Here is a 7,803-nt window from a genome sequence, read left to right as displayed (position 1 = left end):
CTTGAATGTTGGGCAAAACACCACCCTGAGCGATTGTAACTCCAGACAACAACTTGTTTAATTCCTCGTCGTTACGGATAGCTAACTGCAGATGACGTGGAATAATCCTAGTCTTCTTGTTGTCACGAGCAGCGTTGCCTGCCAACTCAAGAACTTCAGCTGCCAGGTATTCCATGACTGCAGCCAAATACACGGGAGCGCCAGCACCAACTCGTTCGGCATAGTTACCCTTTCGCAAAAGACGATGGATTCTGCCTACTGGGAATTGAAGGCCAGCCCTGCTGGAGCGGGACTTGCTCTTTCCCTTGACTTTTCCACCTTTGCCGCGACCAGACATTGTTCAATATTCTTTCGTAATAAGATGAGAGGAAAAATTGCGGCCTCCCATGAATCAAGTCAGTTTTGTTACTACTTCAAGCGTGCACCCGAGTGCATCAAATGAAAAGCAAGGCAGTTGGCGCGAATTGAAACACGTACTGTAATTTAAATGAAGTCGATAAATCGGCGGACACATCTAATTTTGCTGAACGAGTGAGTCATCATGCCACCAAAAACTAGCGGAAAGGCTGCAAAGAAGGCTGGTAAAGCCCAAAAGAATATCTCCAAGGGAGATAAGAAGAAGAAGAGGAGGAGGAAGGAGAGCTATGCCATTTACATCTACAAAGTTTTGAAGCAAGTGCATCCTGACACTGGCATATCTAGCAAAGCTATGAGTATCATGAACAGCTTTGTTAATGACATCTTCGAGCGTATTGCTGCTGAAGCTTCTCGTTTGGCCCATTACAATAAGCGGTCAACTATCACCAGCCGGGAAATCCAAACAGCTGTGCGCCTTCTTTTGCCTGGTGAACTTGCCAAGCACGCTGTAAGTGAGGGTACGAAGGCTGTTACCAAGTACACAAGCTCTAAGTAAAAATCTTCTTCAAGATTTTTCATTTCAAACGGTCCTTGTCAGGACCAACACATTATTCGAAAGAGTTAAATCACGAAATTTGCTTCATTCTGTTATGTAGAAACACGTTGAAATCCAATTTCTATATGCTGTTAGTAAAAAAGTAAAGCACATAGCGGAGATGTGTCGTGCTTGTATACGAAAGGCATTTACTCGCCGGAGATCTACACTTAGTCATAATAATTTACTTTTAAAAAGTGGTAATACATTCCGTGTTAAGTATAGTAGTAGGTGCACACGGATCGGAAATCAGGTTATTTTAATGTGCCGTGCAAATAAACAGGCTGTTAGTGTAAGAAATAGTGGGTATAACGCTTAGAATATCGATTAATCGCTATGAAATAATGTTGATAAATTATCTCTTGAAAGTACTATAAAATTAATGTTTCTAGTATTTTCGTACTTGAAGGATAATGAAATTTGAAAAAGAGATGCCAACAGCACCTGGTGTTCCCAGGCGGTCACCCATCCAAGTACTGACCAGGCCCGATGCTGCTTGACTTCGGTGATCGGACGAGAACCGGTATATTCAGCATGGTATGGCCGTTGGCGAATGCATATGGCTTCGAGTGAGTTATTGTAGCTACGTAGGTTTGTCGGTGAATACTCAAAAAGACCAGCGCGTGGAAAGCGTTGCTAATTGTTTTAAGTAATGCATGATTACGAAATTATCGTGGTGAACGATGTGAGAATATTCGTCTTTGTGAAAAACAAAATTAGAAAAAGTATACCAACAGCACCTGGTGTTCCCAGGCGGTCACCCATCCAAGTACTGACCAGGCCCGATGCTGCTTGACTTCGGTGATCGGACGAGAACCGGTATATTCAGCATGGTATGGCCGTTGGCAACTACCTTTTCTTCAATGTCCTGTTAAGGAAGTATGTTTTAAGTAAGAATTGACATTATTAACTATAAAGGCAAGCATATTAACGTCGTTAACATTACTTGGAATATACTAATATTCGAATAAATATTTGAATGTTCGAATGATGAGTGATTCGGATGTTCATAGTGCCACTGTGTCCTATCGAGTTTACTATCACGAACCACGTATGAAATTGTATATAAATAAATAAAAATAAATCCTTTATTAAGTATTGATTACAGGAAAAAGGCAAACTTACATTCTTTAATGTACACAATGAAATGTATGAAAGATATTTTTAAGATATGTTTCACTTACCCTTTATAACGCAAGGTAGTTTTCAGTGTAGCATTCTCTTCAGCTGCGAGATAACGTAAGGCAGATGATCATTCAGTCGTGAAGCACTAAAATGTAATATACATTTTAACTATTATCGATAAGAATTATTTACTGCAGGGATGCAAATAAAGTGAGGCAAATTAGTAAATAAAAACCGATACTGTAACTGATAATATAATTAGTTGTATCTGTATTAGTTGTATATACAGTAATCGCACGATTATCCGCGGAGTTGGATGTTGGCATAATCGCGCATAATCAGCAGTATGAGCAGAAAAGGGAAATGAAATGAAATATTTAGATTTACGTCGCATACTTATACCGGTTACGCTAAAGGAGACGGTGATGATGAGTACTGAATGAAGAAAGTGGGAGGAAACGGGAGAAACCCGAGAAAACCCATGAGCACGGTCTTTATGCACGACAAAGTTCACACGGCACGAGCTGGGATTGAATCAGGGACCCCAAGCACCGGAGGCCAAAAAACGGACAAAAAGTCTTTCGTGCAACTTTCGTTTTCGGTAAAAAGTTTACACATAATTTAGAAAGAGTAGTTTTCTGGTCTTTTTATTTCACAAGTTGGTTCATGTCTATATTTTTTACATGCATAAAAAATTTTTCAACTCCCTTGCTTATTTCCTGTTAAAGACCTCTACCTCTGATTGTATTTTTTGCACATATTCTTATTGTTTTCAGACAACATTTCTAAAAGCGTAATTTATCGTCAGCAAGAAAAGAAAAGGAAAGCCTCGGATAGTGGAATGTGTACTGTATATATATATATATATATATATATATATATATATATACGTATTAGTATATAGTTTTATTTTATACGTCTCCTATTATTACACAATGTGCAGATATTGTCAAAGCGCAAGTAAATATGTATAACTCCCCGTTCTGCACTTAATAACTTGAAAGAAGTTCGGGGAAGGTAGTGTAACAGAAAGTGCAAACAGAAATGAGGGTTTAAAGGCATTTAATATTATTCCGTAGTAGTATGATTTTTTGTAAAAAAAAAAATATATATATATATATATATATATATATATATATATATATCTAAACATACATATTCAATGATATAGTAAGAGGTTAGCAGCACTGATAGAACTGCAGAAAGTACAAAACCGTTAATAAGAAAGAGAGAGAGATGGTGGCCGCTTTTGTGCTTTTCATTGGCTAATTCCGAATTGCGCGCGAATACGTACGAGATTTCTTTCTTTTTCCTCTTCGCAGCCCAGATGTTGCCAATTAGAAGTTTTTAGTACTACATTTGTATGAAAATGTTGCCTTTAAGAAATGTGGTTTGCATACAGAGAAAAGAGCAAAATGAATATTTACCTTAGTGGGCATGAAAAAAGACGAAACATTTTGCAAGATGGACACACGAACTTCCTTAATGCAGGCGTTCAGTACATTATTGTAAAGAAAAAAACACTAAAAAGAATTACTTCAATATCCCTAGCAACATTCAACAATTCATAGAGAAAAATCTTTATTTTGAGAACAATGGAAAACTATGTAATTGTAGATAACTACTAAATTTAATGATTAAGGAAAACGTTTAGGCCCGGCCCTTCAGAAAGAAAGTGCACAGAATATTCTCTCATGGAAGCAATTGCAAAATCAACATTTTGTTTGCAGTTATAATTAGAGGATCTATATACAGGGTGTTCGAAAAAGAATGTATCCTCTTGAAAGAAAATATTCTCTGGGCCCCTAATCCTTTATATACCGAAAGGAAGTTTGTATAGCATTTTTTCTTACCTTCGTTAGAAGAATTGAAAGTGACTACTATCGTGACACGGGAGATATTTAATCGATAGTCGAATTACTCACATACTCGAATGAACACGTCTCTTGTAAGGAGAGGAAAGGCTTCTGTGATCCGCTATCGCAGCTGTGTCATATCTGCAGAGAATGTTAGGACACAAACGTGATCTTTGAGAGCCTCGTGAAAAGAAGTCGCATAGTATCATGTGTGGAGACATCGGGGCCATCTGAAGAACGCTTCATCATTAGGACCAAGGGCGAGTTACGAAACACTCTGGGATATATTTATTAACATAACTTCTCGTCATTCTGCAAGTGTGGTGGAGCTCCATCCTATTGGAAAAGGAAACCTCGGGAGCCCTCTTCATGTGTAGGTATCGTTCACATCTGAAGCATGTGAAGATAGATTACTGTACTATCGTGTACCTAAAATCATTTTCTACGAATACGAACATGTCTACACTGAAGGCAGTGCAGCTCTTTTTCTCTTTTTTTTGGTCATGTATTGTAACGCGGGGCAATGCACACAATAACATGTAATGTTGTGTATCATCATAAAGGGCCAGGGCGATGATTGGATCTTGATGGACGTGGAGAACTGATAGGTGATGTGAGTGGTATTGTGATCTATGGTTGTATGTTTACTGATGAATGCATAAGGAGAGGTGAAGGGGTTGCCTTTTTTTTTATGTCGATCGGGAGGGAAGCGATTGGGAAACTTTTGACTTTGTTTTTCAACCGAATATATTGATTGAATAGGTCGCCGACAATTTTACGGGGCGTCACGTCGTTGCCTTTTTCATGTCGATCGCGAGCGAAGCGAGCGTTTTTTTTTTTTTTTTTTTTTTTTTTTTTTTTTTTTTTTTACCGACAATATGTATTGAATCGGTTGCCAACACCTTTAGGGGCGCGTCACGTCCTTCTTTCTGTGCTGATCGCGAGCGAAGCGAGCGCGAAATTTTTGACTTTTTTTTTTTTTTTTTTTTTTTTTTTACCCACAATATTTATTCAATCGGTCGCCAACACTTTTAGGGGTGCGTCACGTCCTCTTTTCTCTGCTGATCGCGAGCGAAGCGAGCGCGAAATTTTGACCTTTTTTTCTCTTTTTAATTCTTTTTTTTCTTTAAGAAAAAATATTGATTTCATAGGTCGCGAACATTTTTACGGGATGCAACATCGTTTATTTGTTTTTCCAACCGTCTTTCTGTCTTGAGCCCCCGCCAAGTTAACTTTATGGTGGACAAAAACTATGTGCGGTGGGTTACCGCGGGGTTCTCCCGTTTCCTCCCACTTTCTTCATTCCACCACCATTTCAATCATTTCTCATAATCAGCGCCTCTTTTAGCCTAAGCGGCATAACGTGGGACGTAAAACAAAGATTTCCTTTAGTTGCTTTCTGTCTTGATTACGAGCGCGAAATTTTTTACTTTTTTTTTCTTTCTTTTGATATTATTCATTTAATAGGACGGCAACACCTTTACGGGCCGCCGCGTCGTCGTTTACACTTCTTCAGCCCATATTCTTTCTGCTTGTTCGTTTTCCGGCATCTTGTTATCACCGCCCGCGGCAATGCCTATGTCTTTCATCGCTTTTTGAAGCAAATCTTTAATAAATATGCACTCTCACATTTGTACTAATATGCATACCACAGTGGATAGACTGTAACTAGGAAAGCAGAAGCCTGCATATCATATTATTTAACAGTTGAAAGTGAACTGTCATTTTAAGTTTGATTTTGATCAGATGAGTGCAGTTCAACTCGTCGACAATTGTGAAGATTCTCGAGGTTAGGGACCATCCATTTTGTGCTTTGTAATGAAAATGGCTGCAGCCAAACTTCTCTGATCTGAATGAAACTTGGCATGATGATACATCTTGACCTGCTCTACAAGTTTATTTAGTATTTTCCGTTGCGCAGGCTTTTGCTTCTCCAGGTTCTCCCATGGAACTGAGAAACGTATTCAGTCGAACTTCTGCGGTAAGTCAGTATATCATCCTGAGAAGTTTGATCGAGATAGCAGAGGTTCGACTATTCGTTTTTCAATTCCATGTGATATTACAACACGGTGAACTAAATTTATATAGAAACACTTTGATTTTGTTTTGTTTTTTGCTAGCATTAAACTGAGAAAATGTTATTCAATAGACAGAGAACACCACTCAAAGAAAAGTACATCATAAGAATATATATATGGTTGCTGTGGTTCTCGGTTTAATTTGCTAGTTAAGAAACTTGCTCTAAATAAGTACATCTTACAGGTGAAAAACTAAGCCAGGCGATAGAATTAAATATAAAGTTATACACTTTTATTTTACGTTTACTAGTGTTGGGTTACTACTGTAAAATAAGTCAGTATATATGAAAGATAACTGTATTAGGTACTATTTTCCACCGGCGGTGTATTCTTGCATAGTGTACTTAATGTTTACAAGCGGGGCGCTACTAGTATGGATGCATGACAAGTGCTATTGAAACTCGAAAACTAACTGGTTTCCACTACCCTTGCTTATACGTATACCCGCGTCGCCTTCGCTCCTGTTCACTTTGGACGCACATTCTTGCTATCGCTCAGGCCCCCAGCTTTCTCCTGTTTTGGCTCCCTTAAATAGTATTCGTGCTTTTTATTGGCCACCTGGCAAAGCACTTGTAATGATTTTACACCAGTAACTCTAAAATACATGTGTATTACTTTATTTAATTCTGTCGTCTGCAGAATTTTTTTTTTTTTCGTACAAATATGCCTTTTCATGCAGAACACTGAATTTTGCCTGTAAATTTTTGAGAATATGCTGTGACGAAACTTGAGCACCGTTCTTCTTTTCTTTCTTATCACGAGTCTTCTTTAGCCTAATGAGCACAATCATCACACGATAACGACTATTCTTTTCATTTAACTTGTAAACAAGTTGAACTAATAATAATAATTGATGTACAAAGGAGAAGTGTCCTACATATTTGAGGTAAAAAATAAAATAAATATACTTCTACTTCATCCGTGTTTACAAAGTTAAATGTTATCGATTTACAAAAAATGGTCACCTATCCACACACTGACCAGGCTCGACACTGCTTGACCATACATATTAAAACATCGGTCCCACTGAATACACAAGTAGTAAGCACATTCACATAAAAATAATTAGGATTACAGTATATAAAATGCGTTAATTAAAATAGCAAATGCCTTACCTTATCACAGGCGATCCAAAGCCACTGCACATCATCTGCTACGCACACTATATTCCTCCAATATTTCACTCACTTCCTATATCACGCAACAGAAAATATTAATAAAATTCACTTAGCAACATTTTCATTTTTAATCAACAATACGTATAACAATTAAGAATAAAATTAATTGTGAGCACATTGTTATAATTAGAATACTGTTTTTATTCGTTTACAAATATGGGATTAATATAGAGCTGGCAGCAACAATATATACAACTCATCCTGTATGTATCGTAAATCCTAACTTGAGAAGACATCTCTGACGCAAACAATGAGACAAGAAATCAAATACTATATCCGACACATTTGGGGTTTATTGAACTTCAATGTTGGAAGATACCACCTTGTCGGTAGTACAAATGTAATATCCTTACAACACGCGGAACTTTTGCCAGGCATATCTAGGAATTTGGGAAGATTAATTGATATCCTTAATGTGCAATGTATGATTATGACGCATTGTTATGTACACGCAGACGGAACCAGGACAATCTATAGATGACATTTGCACTGTGTTTGGACAATTTGTTCGCAGAAAATAACCGTTTTTGTCTATGAATACTTGAGAACATGGAAGGTATGAGATATACATTTTATGCGCAAATATTATAATACAAATCATTGTTAGTTTGGTG

General features: G+C 37.6%; 2 non-coding genes across 2 annotated transcripts; both read right to left on the bottom strand.

Annotated features, from left to right (window-relative positions):
* Window positions 1-1,384: 1,384 nt before the first annotated feature.
* Window positions 1,385-1,503, bottom strand: LOC145676888 (5S ribosomal RNA). The gene has a single exon (XR_014129505.1). It is a non-coding gene; the product is annotated as a 5S ribosomal RNA (ribosomal RNA).
* Window positions 1,504-1,680: 177 nt separating this feature from the next.
* On the bottom strand, window positions 1,681-1,799 carry LOC145676892 (5S ribosomal RNA). The gene has a single exon (XR_014129509.1). It is a non-coding gene; the product is annotated as a 5S ribosomal RNA (ribosomal RNA).
* Between the last annotated feature and the right edge of the window lie 6,004 nt (window positions 1,800-7,803).

The sequence above is a fragment of the Thermobia domestica genome, unplaced genomic scaffold (assembly GCF_964235325.1).
Source record: "Thermobia domestica unplaced genomic scaffold, izTheDome1.hap1.1 HAP1_SCAFFOLD_458, whole genome shotgun sequence".
In the NCBI taxonomy this organism is placed as follows: domain Eukaryota; kingdom Metazoa; phylum Arthropoda; class Insecta; order Zygentoma; family Lepismatidae; genus Thermobia; species Thermobia domestica.
Note: the sequence above shows the minus strand (reverse complement) of the source record. Positions and strands in the feature narration are given on the sequence as shown.